This window comes from Anneissia japonica, unplaced genomic scaffold (genome assembly GCF_011630105.1).
Source record: "Anneissia japonica isolate Jap-2015-1 unplaced genomic scaffold, ASM1163010v1 scaffold41793_len627382_cov181, whole genome shotgun sequence".
Classification (NCBI taxonomy): Eukaryota; Metazoa; Echinodermata; class Crinoidea; order Comatulida; family Comatulidae; genus Anneissia; species Anneissia japonica.
Genome location: NW_022750669.1, coordinates 553,693 through 570,914, shown reverse-complemented (window position 1 = coordinate 570,914; position 17,222 = coordinate 553,693). Strand labels below are relative to the sequence as shown.

General features: G+C 35.2%; 8 non-coding genes and 1 pseudogene across 8 annotated transcripts; all 9 read left to right on the top strand.

Annotated features, from left to right (window-relative positions):
- The first annotated feature begins 1,148 nt into the window (after positions 1 to 1,148).
- Positions 1,149 to 1,341, top strand: LOC117121468. The gene has a single exon (XR_004447562.1). It is a non-coding gene; the product is annotated as a U2 spliceosomal RNA (small nuclear RNA).
- A 553-nt stretch (positions 1,342 to 1,894) lies between these two features.
- LOC117121466 lies at positions 1,895 to 2,087 on the top strand. The gene has a single exon (XR_004447560.1). It is a non-coding gene; the product is annotated as a U2 spliceosomal RNA (small nuclear RNA).
- Positions 2,088 to 3,158: 1,071 nt separating this feature from the next.
- On the top strand, positions 3,159 to 3,351 carry LOC117121479. The gene has a single exon (XR_004447571.1). It is a non-coding gene; the product is annotated as a U2 spliceosomal RNA (small nuclear RNA).
- A 569-nt stretch (positions 3,352 to 3,920) lies between these two features.
- Positions 3,921 to 4,113, top strand: LOC117121464. The gene has a single exon (XR_004447558.1). It is a non-coding gene; the product is annotated as a U2 spliceosomal RNA (small nuclear RNA).
- Positions 4,114 to 5,184: 1,071 nt separating this feature from the next.
- LOC117121470 lies at positions 5,185 to 5,377 on the top strand. Its single transcript, XR_004447564.1, has one exon. It is a non-coding gene; the product is annotated as a U2 spliceosomal RNA (small nuclear RNA).
- Positions 5,378 to 7,175: 1,798 nt separating this feature from the next.
- On the top strand, positions 7,176 to 7,368 carry LOC117121478. Its single transcript, XR_004447570.1, has one exon. It is a non-coding gene; the product is annotated as a U2 spliceosomal RNA (small nuclear RNA).
- Positions 7,369 to 8,425: 1,057 nt separating this feature from the next.
- LOC117121467 lies at positions 8,426 to 8,617 on the top strand. The gene has a single exon (XR_004447561.1). It is a non-coding gene; the product is annotated as a U2 spliceosomal RNA (small nuclear RNA).
- Positions 8,618 to 9,635: 1,018 nt separating this feature from the next.
- On the top strand, positions 9,636 to 9,827 carry LOC117121473. Its single transcript, XR_004447567.1, has one exon. It is a non-coding gene; the product is annotated as a U2 spliceosomal RNA (small nuclear RNA).
- A 628-nt stretch (positions 9,828 to 10,455) lies between these two features.
- On the top strand, positions 10,456 to 10,684 carry LOC117121476 (annotated as a pseudogene).
- The last annotated feature ends 6,538 nt before the right edge of the window (positions 10,685 to 17,222 follow it).

Below are 17,222 nucleotides of genomic sequence, written 5' to 3'. Positions count from 1 at the left end.
TAGAAAATCTATTAAAACTCTATAAAGCTGGTTTAGAAAATCATATAGAATTAGCCTATAGAAAAGCTGTAGAAATTTTATAGAATGGTTTCTTTAGAAATTCTATACATTATTTTCTTACGGGTAAATAGCAACCACTAACATCTTGGCCTATATACTTCACGTATACAGAGTAAAATATTTCTTTAAAAAATATATAGGCCTATCTTTTAAAAAAGCAGAATCGAAATAACAACCATTAACATCATAATATAGTTTACGTGTATATTGCTCAAAGCGATTGAGAGGGTAGTCCAGTGCTGTACATCTAGAAAACACTAAACCAGCTAGTTCATAACTCACAAAATCTCTAGATGCTGGAAACTGCGAAATGCGATTGAGATTCAGGCAGTAATTATATACCTGAAAATACCCTAAAATACAACAATCTCATCCTATTAAATCATTAAAGAAAGAAAACATAAAGATTCAATAAGACAAACAATTGTGAGCAGGGTTCCATCGGGTGAGTTTTTTGCGATCTCTTGAACAAACCAAACGGTAGAAGACCGAATGAGTTTTGGTGCGGAATCTGCAAAATCTCCCATTGCGCGCTTAAGTCTTCATTCCCTCAATAGTGACTTGTATGACAAGCGAAGGTTACGTTTTGGCTTATACGGTGCAAGTAATTCTTGCAAATAAGCAGAGCAATATCCATTTTAAAACATTTATTAACCGTTGTAAAATCCTGAAGCAATTTTCTGCGAAATAGAAAGCTAATAACACCTTACAAAACTTATGAAATGGTAGTTCCTTCAAGAATCGAGTCGATTCGAATTATCTTTACCTGTCCTACGCACGTCTGCTACCTGAATTTTCCTAAGTGGTTAAAAATGTCAAAATATAACATGAATTATTTATTTAAAAAAAAAAAATCGTTAGAGGATGTTGAGGAATGGTAGAGGTATCAACTATCATGTGAAAACGTGTCCCTCCAACAAATTACACAACTTTGGGTTAAGTCTTTTAATATTCTATTTCATTATGTTTTAGCATGTTATTTAAATACACGTCTTTTACGATAATAAGTACGGTAGTGAGCATTTCCAACACCAATATTATAGCATGCAGTTCTTTTATATTAATGGCATTGAAATTCATGTTACGTCATCGCTTCTCGGCCTTTTGGCTAAGATCATGTGTAATATCTGTTCTTTTCAGCTTAATATCTGAAACGCTGCTCATTGAGTAGCTTCGAGTATTAAACTGAATTTTGAACTTAGGTTATGGAACACGAGCTTGCTCCGTCCTGGCCACGGGTTGACCTGGTATTGCAGTACATTCAGGACCAGCCCGCATCCTCTACAGAGGAAAATATGTCTTTAAAAAAACAGAATCGAAATAACAACAATTAATATCTATATAGCTTACATGTATATTGTAATAGGTAACTGGAAAAAAACCCAAGAAATAAATAAAATATATTTACAGAATTGGTGATACAACTAATTGCAGGCCATGTGCCTCGATAATTTCGTACGAGATTCGAGTCGATTCACATTTTAACCTTACATTGTGTCCTACTCGCATCTGATACCTGAATTCACTGCCCAAGAAACATTTGAAAACTACACATAAAATAATTATATGAAGTCGGGGGTGGGGGATGTTGAGTAAAGGTAGAATTATATGTCGCTTTCCCTTCGGAATTATCAACTATCATCTGAAAATATGTCCCTCCAATAAATTACACAACTTTATGTTAGTCTTTAAAACATTCTATTACATAAGTTTTTTTTAACATATTATTTAAATACACGTTACGATAAGAATTAGGCCTAATGAGCATTTCCAACACCAATATTCTAGCGTGCTGTTCTTTTATATTAAATGCATGGTTATTGGTGTGTGCGGCATCGCTTCTCGGCCTTTTGGCTAAGATCATGTGTAATATCTGTTCTTTTCAGCTTAATATCTGAAACGCTGCTCATTGAGTAGCTTCGAGTATTAAACTGATTTTTGAACTTAGGTTATGGAACACGAGCTTGCTCCGTCCTGGCCACGGGTTGACCTGGTATTGCAGTACATTCAGGAGCAGCCCACATCCTCTACAGAGGAAAATATATCTTTAAAAAACAGAATCTAAATAGCAACCACTAACATATTGGCCTATAAATTTTACGTATACACTCTCGTATACAGAGTAAAATATGTCTTTAAAAAATATGTTGGCCTATCTTTTAAAAAAGCAGAATCAAAATAGCAACCATCAACATCATAATATAGTTTACGTGTATATTGCTCAAAGCGATTGAGAGGGTAGTCCAGTGCTGTACATCTAGAAAACACTAAACCCGCTAGTTCATAACTCACAAAATCTCTAGATGCTGGAAACTGCGAAATGCGATTGAGATTCAGGCAGTAATTATTATACCTGAAATTACCCTAAAATACAACTATCTTATTTTATTAAATCATTAAAGAAAGAAAACATGAAGATTCAATAAGACAAAAATTTGTGAGCAGGGTTCCATCGGGTGAGTTTTTTGCGATCTCTTGAACAAACCAAACGGTAGAAGACCGAATGGAGTTTTTTCGTGCGGAATCTGCAAAATCTCCCATTGTGCGCTTGGTCTTCATTCCCTCTCAATAGTGACTTGTATGACAAGCGAAGGTTACGTTTTGGCTTATACGGTGCAAGTAATTCTTGAAATAAGCAGAGCAATATCCATTTTAAAACATTTATTAACCGTTGTAAAATCCTGAAACAATTTTCTGCGAAATAGAAAGCTAATAACACCTTACAAAAATTATGAAATGGTAGTTCCTTCAAGAATCGAGTCGATTCGAATTATCTTTACCTGTCCTACGCACGTCTGCTACCTGAATTTTGCTAAGTGGTTAAAAATGTCAAAATATAACATGAATTATTTATTTAAAAAAAAATAAATCGTTAGAGGATGTTGAGGAATGGTAGAGGTATCAACTATCATCTGAAAACGTGTCCCTCCAACAAATTACACAACTTTGGGTTAAGTCTTTAAATATTCTATTTCATTATGTTTTAGCATGTTATTTAAATACACGTCTGTTACGATAATAAGTAGTGAGCATTTCCAACACCAATATTATAGCATGCAGTTCTTTTATATTAATGGCATTGAAATTCGTATTACGGCATCGCTTCTCGGCCTTTTGGCTAAGATCATGTGTAATATCTGTTCTTTTCAGCTTAATATCTGAAACGCTGCTCATTGAGTAGCTTCGAGTATTAAACTGATTTTTGAACTTAGGCTATGGAACAGGAGCTTGCTCCGTCCTGACCACGGGTTGACCTGGTATTGCAGTACATTCAGGAGCAGCCCACATCCTCTACAGAGGAAAATATGTCTTTAAAAAAAACAGAATCGAAATAACCACAATTAATATCTATATAGTTTACAATTGCTCAAAGCTACTGGGATTAAGGGTAGTAATAGGTACCGTAACTGGAAAAATACCCAAGAAATAAATAAATAAAATATATTTACAGAATTGGTGATACAACTAATTGCAGGCCATTTGCCTCGATAATTTCGTACGAGATTCGAGTCGATTCACATTTTAACCTTACATTGTGTCCTACTCGCATCTGATACCTGAATTCACTGCCCAAGAAACATTTGAAAACTACACATAAAATAATTATATGAAGTCGGCGGGGTGGGGGGGGGGATGTTGAGCCCTTCGGAATTATCAACTATCATCTGAAAATATGTCCCTCCAATAAATTACACAACTTTGTGCCAGTCTTTAAAATATTCTATTACATAAGTTTTTTTTATCATATTATTTAAATACACGTATTTTACGATGAGAATTAGGCCTAATGAGCATTTCCAACACCAATATTCTAGCGTGCTGTTCTTTTATATTAAATGCATGGTTATTGGTGTTGCGGCATCGCTTCTCGGCCTTTTGGCTAAGATCATGTGTAATATCTGTTCTTTTCAGCTTAATATCTGAAACGCTGCTCATTGAGTAGCTTTGAATATTAAACTGATTTTTGAACTCAGGCTATGGAATAGGAGCTTGCTCCGTCCTGGCCACGGGTTGACCTGGTATTGCAGTACATTCAGGATCAGCCCATCCTCTACATAGGAAAATATATCTTTAAAAAACAGAATCGAAATAGCAACCACTAACATCTTGGCCTACATACTTTACGTATACACTCTCGTATACAGAGTAAAATATGTCTTTAAAAAATATATTGGCCTATCTTTTAAAAAAGCAGAATCAAAATAGCAACCATTAACATCATAATATAGTTTACGTGTATATTGCTCAAAGCGATTGAGAGGGTAGTCCAGTGCTGTACATCTAGAAAACACTAAACCCGCTAGTTCATAACTCACAAAATCTCTAGATGCTGGAAACTGCGAAATGCGATTGAGATTCAGGCAGTAATTATTATACCTGAAAATACCCTAAAATACAACTATCTTATTTTATTAAATCATTAAAGAAAGAAAAATAAATAATAAAGATTCAATAAGACAAACAATTGTGAGCAGGGCTCCATCGGGTGAGTTTTTTGCGATCTCTTGAACAAACCAAACGCTGGAAGACCGAATGGAGTTTTGTTGCGGAATCTGCAAAATCTCCCCTTGTGCGCTTAGGTCTTCATTCCCTCAATACGGTGACTTGTATGACGAGCGAAGGTTACGTTTTGGCTTATACGGTGCAAGTAATTCTTTGAAATAAGCAGAGCAATATCCATTTTTAAACATTTATTAACCGTTGTAAAATCCTGAAATAATTTTCTGCGAAATAGAAAGCCAATAAGACCCTACCAAAATTGTGAAATGTTAGTTTCTTCAAGAATCGAGTCGATTCGAATTATCTTATTACCTGTCCTACGCACGTCTGCTACCTGAATTTTGCTAAGTGGTTATGTCAAAATATAACATGAATTATTTATTTAAAAAAAAAAATCGTTAGAGGATGTTGAAGAAAAGTAGAGGTATCAACTATCATCTGAAAACGTGTCCCTCCAACAAATTACACAACTTTGGGTTAAGTATTTAAATATTCTATTTCATTATGTTTTAGCATGTTATTTAAATACACGTCTTTTACGATAATCAGTAGTGAGCATTTCCAACACCAATATTATAGCATGCGGTTCTTTTATATTAAAAGCATTAAAATTCGTGTTACGGCGTCGCTTTTCGTCCTTTTGGCTAAGATCATGTGTAATATCTGTTCTTTTCAGCTTAATATCTGAAACGCTGCTCATTGAGTAGCTTCGAATATTAAACTGATTTTTTAACTTAGGCTATGGAACAAGGGCTTGCTCCTTCTTGGCCACGGGTTGACCTGGTATTGCAGCGCATTCAGGACCAGCCCATCCTCTACAGAGGAAAATATGTCTTTGAAAAAACAGAATCGAAATAACAACAATTGATATCTATATAATTTACATGTATATTGCTCAAAGCGACTGGGATTAAGGGTAAGTAATAGGTAACTGGAAAAATGCCCCGAGGAACTTAATCCGCAAATTCGTAAATCACAAAAATGCTGGTGGTGGTGGTGATGCTGCTATCTATACGGTAGCTATCCTGTTTTATTCATAAATTTTACTTTTGAATCATTAGAAAACAGTGACACAGTACACTGTCTGGATTTACAATTTAACAACAGTGTAGGAAGCATGAGTATATATCGTAAAAATGCACATACAGGTCAATATGTCCATTATGATAGATTTGCTCCATGGAACCATAAGATCTCCTGTAGTTTAGTTTCTAGAGCCCACAGATTGTGTACTCCTGATAAACTTCAAACAGAGCTTGTAACATCAGGAAGTTTATATCTTAGAATGGGTACCTTTTAAAAGTTGTTAATAATGCACTTAAGAAATTAAATGAACCTAAATGTATACATAGGCCTACTGATGATAGCTTGATTAAGAAAGTTACCCCCATTAAGAGTTGCAAGTTTCAATGGAGACCCTCTGAAGTCTGTCTCTTATACACATCTAGATGTGTATAAGAGACAGTTTTAAATGTCCAGGCTGCAATAGTGATTATATTGGTAAGACAGATAGGTGCTTAATAACTAGACTTAAAGAACATTCTTCACGATCTGATAGTGTTATATTTGATTATGTTAAAAACTGTGAGGCATTCCAATTTGTTTTAGGATTACAGGGTATACTTGAAAATGATCATGTCGTCTGTAATGTAAGTAATAAATTAGGTTTAATATTTTCTAGTACTAACATTATTGACAGCTCCCGAAACTGGTCTATCCTATTGTTTAAAGAAGCGTTCGCTATACGTAGACTACACCCTTTGCTTAACAATGGGCTCAGAGCTTCAAAAGAGCTTTCTTTGTTTTTGTAGGTATCTTTGATCATTAGAGTAAGAATACTTTGATCTCTTGTTTAAATCACTGCTATGTCACCTACTAGAGGTAATGTTTTGATTGGAAAGTATAATACATACTCCAAGTATTGAAATACACGTCATCGTGTTGGGATTCAATATTTCGACATTAATTATGTCATCATCAGGAAAGGGTTTCGGGATTCACAAGTTACACACTTTTGGTACTAGTGCATATAAGCTTGCTAATATGGATAATTTTTCATTCCTGATGACATAATTAATGTCGAAATATTAAATCCCAACACGATGGCGTGTATTTCAATACTTGGGGTATGTATTATGCTTTCTTATCTGAGATTAATCAGTGGACCTTTCTGTTTTATTCAAGTACAAAAAATAAAAAAATGAATAAAATATATCTACAGAATCGGTGATACAACTAAATTGTAAGCAGGCCATGTGCCTCGATAATTTCGTACGAGATTCGAGTCAATTCACATTTTTAACCTTACATGTGTCCTACGCGCATCTGCTACCTGAATTCACTGCCCAAGAAACATTTGAAAACTTCACATAAATTAATTGTATGAAGTCAGGAGGGGATGTTAAGTAAAGGTAGAAGTATATGTCGCTTTCCCTTCGGAATTATCAACTATCATCTGAAAATATGTCCCTCCGATAAATAACATAAGTTTTTTTTAACATATTATTTAAATACACGTATTTTACGATAAGAATTAGGCCTAATGAGCATTTCCAACACCAATATTCTAGCGTGCTGTTCTTTTATATTAAAAGCATAGTTATTGGTGTTGCGGCATCGCTTCTCGGCCTTTTGGCTAAGATCATGTGTAATATCTGTTCTTTTCAGCTTAATATCTGAAACGTTTCTTATTGAGTAGCTTTGAATATTAAACTGATTTTTGAATCTAGGCTATGGAGTAGGAGCTTGCTCCGTCCTGGCCACGGGTTGACCTGGTATTGCAGTACATTCAGGATCAGCCCATCCTCTACAGAGGAAAATATATCTTTAAAAAACAAAATCGAAATAGCAACCATTAACAACTAGGCCTCTATACTTTACGTATACACTCTCGTATACAGATTGAAATATATCTTTAAAAAATATATTGGCCTATCTTTTAAAAAAGCAGAATCAAAATAACAACTATTAAGATCATAATATAGTTTACGTGTATATTGCTCAAAGCGATTGAGAGGGTAGTCCAGTGCTGTACATCTAGAAAACACTAAACCCGCTAGTTCATAACTCACAAAATCTCTAGATGCTGGAAACTGCGAAATGCGATTGAGATTCAGGCAGTAATTATACCTGAAAATACCCTGAAATATAACTATCTTATCCTATTAAATCATTAAAGAAAGAAAACATAAAGATTCAATAAGACAAACAATTGTGAGCAGGGCTCCATCGGGTGAGTTTTTTGCGATCTCTTGAACAAACCAAACGCTGAAAGACCGATTGGAGTTTTGGTGCGGAATCTGCAAAATCTCCCATTGTGCGCTTAGGTCTTCATTCCCTCAATAGTGACTTGTATGACAAGCGAAGGTTACGTTTTGGCTTATACGGTGCAAGTAATTCTTGCAAATAAGCAGAGCAATATCCATTTTAAAACATTTTAACCGTTGTAAAATCCTGAAACAATTTTCTGCGAAATAGAAAGCCAATAAGACCCTACAATAATTGTGAAATGGTAGTTTCTTCAAGAATCGAGTCGATTCGAATTATCTTATTACCTGTCCTACGCACGTCTGCTACCTGAATTTTGCTAAGTGGTTATGTCAAAATATAACATGAATTATTTATTTTAAAAAAAAATCGTTAGAGGATGTTGAGGAAAGGTAGAGGTATCAACTATCATCTGAAAACGTGTCCCTCCAACAAATTACACAACTTTGGGTTAACTATTTAAATATTCTATTTCATTATGTTTTAGCATGTTATTTAAATACACGTCTTTTACGATAATAAGTAGTGAGCATTTCCAACACCAATATTATAGCATGCAGTTCTTTTATATTAAAAGCATTGAAATTCGTGTTACGGCATCGCTTCTCGGCCTTTTGGCTAAGATCATGTGTAATATCTGTTCTTTTCAGCTTAATATCTGAAACGCTGCTCATTGAGTAGCTTCGAATATTAACTGATTTTTTAACTTAGGCTATGGAACAGGAGCTTGCTCCGTCCTGGCCACGGGTTGACCTGGTATTGAAGTACATTCAGGACCAGCCCATCCTCTACAGAGGAAAATATGTCTTTGGAAAAACAGAATCGAAATAACAACAATTGATATCTATATAGTTTACATGTATATTGCAACATATGTAACAGGAAAAATGCCCCGAGGAACTTAATCCGCCAATTCGTAAATCACAAAAACGCTGGTGATGCTGCTATCTATACGGTAGCTATCCTGTTTTATTCAAGTACAAAAAATAAAAAAATAAATAAAATATATCTACAGAATTCGAGTCGATTCACATTTTTTACCTTACATGTGTGCTACGCGCATCTGCTACCTGAATTCACTGCCCAAGAAACATTTGAAAACTTCACATAAATTAATTGTATGAAGTCAGGAGGGGATGTTGAGTAAAGGTAGAATTATATGTCGCTTTCCCTTCGGAATTATCAACTACCATCTGAAAATATGTCCCTCCAATAAATTACACAACTTTGTGTTTGTCTTTAAAATATTCTATTACATAAGTTTTTTTAACATATTATTTAAATACACGTATTTTAAGATAAGAATTAGGCCTAATGAACATTCCAACACCAATATTCAGGACCATCCTCTACAGAGAAAAATATATTCTCGAAAAATACTGAATTGAAATAGCAACCGTTAACATCCGTATAATTGCTTAAAGCGATTGAGATTAATGGTAGTAACTGGTACACTTCTAGAAAACTCTTAACCAACCCGTTAGTTCATAACTCACAAAATCTCTTGTGATGCTGGAAACTGCTCAATGTACCTGGCAATACCTTAAAATATAAACTATCTTTATCTTATTAAATTATTTTTTAAAAAAGCACCAAAATATAAAGAATCGATATGAAAACCGATTGTGAGCAAGCTCCTCGGGTGAGGTTTTGGCGATGTTTTGAACGAACTAAACGCTGGTAGATAACTCAAATAGTATGCCAATAAAAACTTACAAAAATGGTGAAATGAGGTTCCTTCATCATTTTTTTTTGTATTTAGCATGGGACAATACATCTTTAAATAGCATTGAAATTCGTGTTACGGTATCGCTTCTCGGCCTTTTGGCTAAGATCAAGTGTATAATATCTGTTTTTTCAGCTTAATATCTGAAATGCTACTCATTGATTAGCTTCGAATATTAAACCAATTTTTTAACTCACGCTCTGGAATAGGAGCTTGCTCTCTCGTGGCCACGGATTGACCTGATATTACAGTATTCAAGACCAACCCATCCTCTACAGAGGAAAATGTATCTTAAAAACAGAATCGAAATAACAACTATTAACATTTGTATATTTTACATATATTACATAAAGATGCTGAATGCTATTGAGGTAACAGGCCTACCTCAATGCAAACTCTCAACTAATCCGCCAGTTCATAACTCATAAAAGCTCAAGTGACGCTGAAAACTGCTCAAATGCTCAATGTGATTGCTCCCTGATCTAACTATCTTATCCTATTAAACCATTAAAAAAACGAAATATAAAGATTCGATGATACAATCAGGAGCACAGCTTCATCGGGTGAGTTTGTTTACGATCTCTAAATGAACCAAATGCTGGTAGAATATCGAACTGAGTTTTGATGCGGCATCTGCAAAATCTCCCTATGTGCGTTTAGGTCTTCGTTTGTCAGTAGGCCTAGTGACTTGTTTGATGAGCGAAGGTTAAGTTTCGGTTTTATAAATGTAAGTAATCCTTGCTAAAAAACAGAGCAATATCCAATATCCCTCCAATAAATTACACAACTTTGAGTTAGGACTGTACTCGTCAATTACGATATGGAGTACAGAAGCATTTCCAACACCAATATTCTAACGTACTGTTGTTTAATGTTAATAAAATTGGTACTGGTATTACGGCATTAATTCTCGGCATCTTGGCTAAGAACATTTTTAATGTCTGCTCTTGTCAGCTTAGTATCTGAAACCCTTTGTTGAGTAGCTTCAGTTATTATTTTATTCCTTTGTTGCTTATATTTTGTTCTGTTTTGGATCACCTTTTTTAAAATGAGGCTACGGAATAGGAGCCTTCTCTGTCCCGGCCAGGGTTGGCCTGGTATTGCAGTACATTCAGGATCCGGCTAACTCCAATATACCGCTTCAAGTATTGAGGACTGGTCGTTTCCTCAGTGTCTACACCAAGTCAGCATGCACACACACACCCTCAAACACACGACATCAAGCATTTTAATTGAGTTATATCATTGGAACTTTACCCCAAAGCTGAACTATCACCACCGCCAAGAAAGCCACTGAAAAAAATCCCAATCCACCTACGCCATTAACACAAAGAAACCAGTTCCCCAACTCACAATTGAAATTAGGAATAAAAATTATGAAATATACATAAAACTAGTACTCATAGGTAGAATTTCCAATACTTAAAATGGGTATCTAAAAAAAGAGAATGAATTAATGATTGAATGTGTGTCAGATGTTGATAATTAAAAGGGGCATGATGATGAGTGTAATAAGCCTCTGTATACAAAACTAGGTCAAGTTTGTGGATTTATTCTCTGACAATTTCTAAATACCACCTGTTGATGGGAAGGGACAATACTTTACGATGTCAAGGCTAAAACTGTTATTAATATTTATTATTTTATTATTATTATTACTATTATTATTAACTTTATTATATAGGTAAATAATAATAATATAATAATAATAATAATAATAATAATAATACTATAATAATAATAATAATAATCATAATAATAATAATAGTAATAATAATAATAATAATAATAATAATAATAATAATAATAATAATAATAATAATTCGGAGAAGCAACGTGAGAGCTAGGCCAAGGAGATGAGGTTCCTTGATGGAAGCACTACGCGTGCGTATCACTTAGCAGTTTCCATGGAAGTTTGGACTACAATTGACAAGTGCATAATCTGTCTCTTATACACATCTAGATGTGTATAAGAGATAGATTTTTCAGTGGGATTGAGCACTGTTTCACAAAAAATTGAGATATTTTTTTTTTATATATATATATATATATATATATATGTAGTGTAGGTTGAAACCAGATCATTTACAACCAGTGCATGGGTAGAGCAGTATATAAAAAAAAACAAGATGACGCTTGGTTACAAATTCAACATTTCATTGCACTACAGACTGTTTCATGAGGTACTTCCTCAATCGACAGGTGCTATTATCTAATGAGACTGCAGAATAACAATCATGCATGATTATAATGATTATATATATATATATATATATATATAATGTATATATACATATAATTATATAAATGTGTGTGTGTGTTTATATATTATATCAGTTATATGAAAGAAAGTGTCTAGGGGTTAGATCTGTGGTCTTATTGTGTGGTACTCGCCTTGATAGCGAGAGGTTGCAGGTTCGAGTATATATAGTATACATTACACATACAACATGTACCGTTTGGTTGCTGGTGGTAATAAAATTTGCTAACTGATTTCAGATACCTTATCCCCGATCTTAGTCTGTGAACTTAATGTCTAGTCATGTGGTTTGCAATATCCGATTCTTTTGACGTTCTTCGAATCCCACTGGAACGCATTCATAGGTGAACATATCCCTCCTTGATGTATTTGCGTCATCATTGTCACAGTAGATGAGCTATAGATTTAATTAATTAATCGATAAGACAGTCATTCGTTTATATTTTCAGACATTTGTGTATATAAACAAATATTAAATAGTATGCGTCCCATAATTAACGAATGAACAATAGAGAAACGATAAATATAACATTAAACAATGCGAACAGCAGCAATAAATCTGCATACAAATATTCAACTTCTAGTATTCATCCTTATATGATTACAAGTTGGTAAATACGTCAATGTTGACAATTAAATGGTGTGATAATAGCTTCATCGTTTTGATTTATGTAATAGTCCAGAGTCATTAGCAACAAAGTGTCGAAAAATCAGGGGTGTTGGAGTGGAGGGGGGGGGGAGGGGTCAGAACCAAGAGGCTGTTATACTCTGTCAGACTCCCTGAATAAATCGCAGTTTCTGGCAAGACACGAGGGCCAGGCGACTGGTAGGCCTAGTAATTACATGCTAGTTGTTAGACGGGAGGAATTCCCCCTTATTCCACTGGTCCCGCCACGAATTGGTAGGCCAATGATGCGCTATATAAATCCAACTCGTTACACTACATTACTGATCTTGATTACTGACCGACCATTTGTATTTACTAGGAGTAGGCCTATTTGTTGTCTATAGACCGGGCTACAGACCTAACCGATATTATTCGATTCTTAGCTGGGGAAGGTATTACACATAGCCAGAATATCCAGACGATCCTGCGCAAGCAGTGGTGGCGCCAAGATTTGCCGACGGAGGAAACGGTGTCCCCGGTGGGGAGAGATTTTCCCGATGAGAACATACGCAGGCCTGGTCATGTTTTGATCAGAGTTTTTCAGAGGGGTCTAGGAGGCGATATCCCCCGGAAGGTAATTTATGGTTTAAGCATTTGAGAGAAAACATCTCACCGACTACCCCACCCCCACTAGACCTATCCCCGTGTGCAAGCCTTTTCCACTCAGCTGCAGAGACTAAAGTCATGGAAAGGAGATATCGTACTCAACCCATTTAATGAATTTAAATGATATGGTAACGAGGTAATCAGACTACCGGCCTGGCAAACTTGCTTGCAGAATGGTACCCCAGACCCTCATGCATGATAGCGACAAATGTTATTAGCATACTGAGCACAAGACAGTTTTCTTCAAACATCCTTGTTTCCTCATTCGAATTAAATAATATTTTTGTGTCCATAAGGTAAAACGTTTCAAAAGAAAGATGAAAGAATTGTTTTGGCGATAATAGGCACACAAGTGTAGCCGGAGGCACAGTGTTACTAACAGATGTAACACCGCCCAGAATAACCCCAAAACAGGGAGTTAAAATGCAAGGTTAGCGAACAAAAAAAAAAACCATCAAAATTGGAAATTGGAAACCAACTATTCCACATTCCGCCAAAGAGCACAATCATCATTGTCTCCTCATTCGAACTAAATTTTCTAATAAAACAACCAATCATTGTTGTAACTTGCGTTACAACAATGTCAAAATTTTTACCTTGATTGGATCCGGATTAATATCTACTTTTTTCTTTTAAATTATCATGATTTATTTTACTTGATAATTCGACTTAGTAAGGTTCCGCACCAAGCGTTATAGTCGTGATTTCGAACATTTAAGTCACATTTCTTTACAATGGAATAGTTACTTGTACTGTTTTACCTTGTAATTTTTGCATCCACTATAATAAAAACACTCCTACTTATTAATGACAGACACTCATAATTTAGATTCTACCAACCCTCCTAAATATTAGATTTTTTTTCTAATGCACTATCACTCGTTTAGCTTTCGTAGAAAACTAGGAATTCATTTGCTATTTGCAAGATTAATGGCGTAAATTTCCGGTTCATCATTAGCGAATAGTCTCTTAATGTCTAGTCCACAGCCACTGCCCTGAACTCTTTGACAAATAGGCGTATGTCTACTGTGTTGGTACCGGTAATTCACTTCTTGCCAGATTGTAGACCTTTTATTAGTGTACTAGGACAGGTCGTATCACAGATAAAGAATGTCTAGCAGCTTTCTGTGTTGCCATTTGAGGACAGGTCTACTTAGCATGGCATAATATTTCGTAAACTTACTTTTTATTTTTATCTTATGACCCATCCCATCGTTCCTCTACCGGATTTACTCTTACAAGGCGATAATAATGTGTCTACTTCCCACTCCCACCCCCAGCGGGGTATTTGAGGCAAACTGCCTTTTAGCTCGTTAAAACCCTTTCTTGTTATTGCTTTGAAACACTTGAGGTGTTTATAACTGAAACACCTGCTTTCAGATATTGTTTTATGAAAACAAAGTTAACTGTTATGTTCATTTGGGTTTCTTCTGCCACCTCAAGAATCTTCCGACATTGTAAAAGCAAGTATACTTGGCCTATGCATTTCCGACGAGCCAAATCGTCTACAGAACACCAAACAAAACATTATGTTTTCAGAATGTAAAAATAAACTTCATTTAACGAGCAAGAACATTGTAAATATTGAGGTTATAAGTATTTATTTAATCGAGCCATATAAACATTACAATGTAAAACAAACGTTGATGTCACAAATCAATGTTGATCTGTATCTAAATTTTACTAGTAGATTTGGAGTAAAGGAACTGCATATCAAAATAATCACCGCGGTCAAGACAAGCTGACATGGGTTTTCTGTCTCCCTGGCAAATAAAACATCGGTAGGGCCTAACACAAGCAGTGTCATGATGGAGACAAAGGTAAGTACCGATAACTTAGATCTAATTGACACAATGACCCAAATGTTCCGATTTATTTACACAAGTACACTTATATAATTCTGTGTATACAATAAGTTCTACAGACGTCGATCATGGATTTCTCTGTGAGTTTAAGATGAAATGAAAACAAGCATAGGAAAATGACTGTATGTATTGGTACTCATTTTGGACTTGATTAGGTCGTTTCGGGAAATCGTTAGTTGGTATTGTAAACAATGTACTTACCAACCTGCAAATTTTTAGAGTGTAACGACTCCATTAGATCTAGATAGGCTTCGATTAGGATTATCATTGTGCGTATATCTGCTTGTAGAAACATCAAATACAAATTAGTCCAATTCGAACTTTATGGAACTTATAACATTCTAAGCTATCATCGTCGTCGTCGTCGTCGCCGTCCATTTTCGTAATTTATTATCAATTTCTCTTTCCAAACTAACCCCTGGGTCACAATACCGATACATAATGTTGCAGTACTACTGTATACGGAATTGGATATCATAGCAAATCATCATCATCATCATCATCATCATCATCATCATCATCATCATTTATAATTACACAGGCTGTTACCAGGGAGGTACGCTTGTCGAAGGTCCTGAAGGCGCCCCGTCGCACTGATATAGAGTCCAGGAGAAGAACATTAAATTAGCCCTGTGGTGGCGCCAGCGTCTGAGACATGATGGGAAGGGGACGTTATGAAAGATAAAATTTAAGGGGGGAGGGTGAGGTTACTCATATTAGATCAGAGATACAAATAAAAAAAAAACTAATGGGAACATTGCCATTTTTTTTAAATTTCTATATTTAAACACACACTTAGGCCTATCTTTTAAAAGAACGATTTTGTTAAATGCGTTGTCTTGTATTGATACTAGTCGACTGCTCTGCGTCGACTCCACAAAAACAATTAACATTATTGGGGGAAATTAGCTGGAGGAAATATTTCGCCTTACCCTCCTCCCCCGTACGCCGTCACTGAGCTTATTGATCACTCATCTAATTAATTCATCAATCATTCCCATGAAGATACCCATGCTAATCACCTCCACATGGTTTGTGTACTGTACTGAACGACGAGTCAATCGTGCGCCAACAATACTCCAACGACTAATAATATATTTCAAAATGATCGTCGTGCGCCGACATAATTCAACAATTGCCAATTAAGGCATATTATTACGGAAGAAGGGTTAACCACAGTAGATGATTGAATCTTTACTAAAGATAATGAAAATTAGGTTAGACAGCGAAATTAAACTTCGTAGCCATTTTTTTAGCTTGGATTTAGCATGAGATCATATGCCAAAAATAGAAACTATTCAGCATTAGTATTTGATTATCTATCGGCTGCTGTGGCCACTCTCGCGCTTTTATTACTTATATGATTTCCTGTAAAAACGTTCATGTAAAAAGTGCGATCCACTGACCCATATACAGACAAGGAAAGACACGGAACGTGCTTCCCTCCCAATTTTTCTATATTCTGGGAATAAACACGTTTAAAGGTTCTCTTTCATTTCAATCCTAAATAAACTGCCAATTTGCGAGGACATAAAGATAGATGTGGGCCTCGTACCCAGGAATTATTATTCAGACCTTCACCAAAAAACAGTAACACTCGGCTTGAACAATGAATTTTCTGAGTATTTTGATTGAGAATAATATGTTTTATCATTAATTATTTCCTGTATTTTAGTTGATATTCTGACTGACTAACTATCCGCCTATTGTTATTCTTTATGAACCATACTGAATTTGATTGAACTTCTACTATCCAAATAGTGCAAATAACGTATTACGCGTAACCTATAGTGCTAAAACGAACTTAGCCTTATGTTTTGCCTTATTAAAAAAAAAAAAAAAAAATCCGTTATAAAAAAAAGTTTACTTTATAATTCTAAGGAAGAGGCGCCACCTATAATTCATTATGCAACATTATTCGTATTCCTAATAGAGGGTGTAAAATATTAACCATCAACGTTGTTGTCAATCAGATGACTCAGAATAATTAATTAATTCCAATTGAACATCGTGTTTATTAATGAACTTTGCTTGAATTTAGAAAGTAGGTCACTAATTACAAAGCTTGTAAATACTGTTGAGTTAGCATTCTAGCTGTTAATATTTACGATTGCTGTACGTACTTCCTGATGCTCCAACTTAAGACCTGCACTTAGCATGTGTGTGTCCCATATTTCTCATTAGTGATTAAACGCCAGTTGTCGGGCTCTGATAATTTTGGTCTAAACGCAATTCACACTCGGCTGAATGTCGACTGGCTACACTTATCAC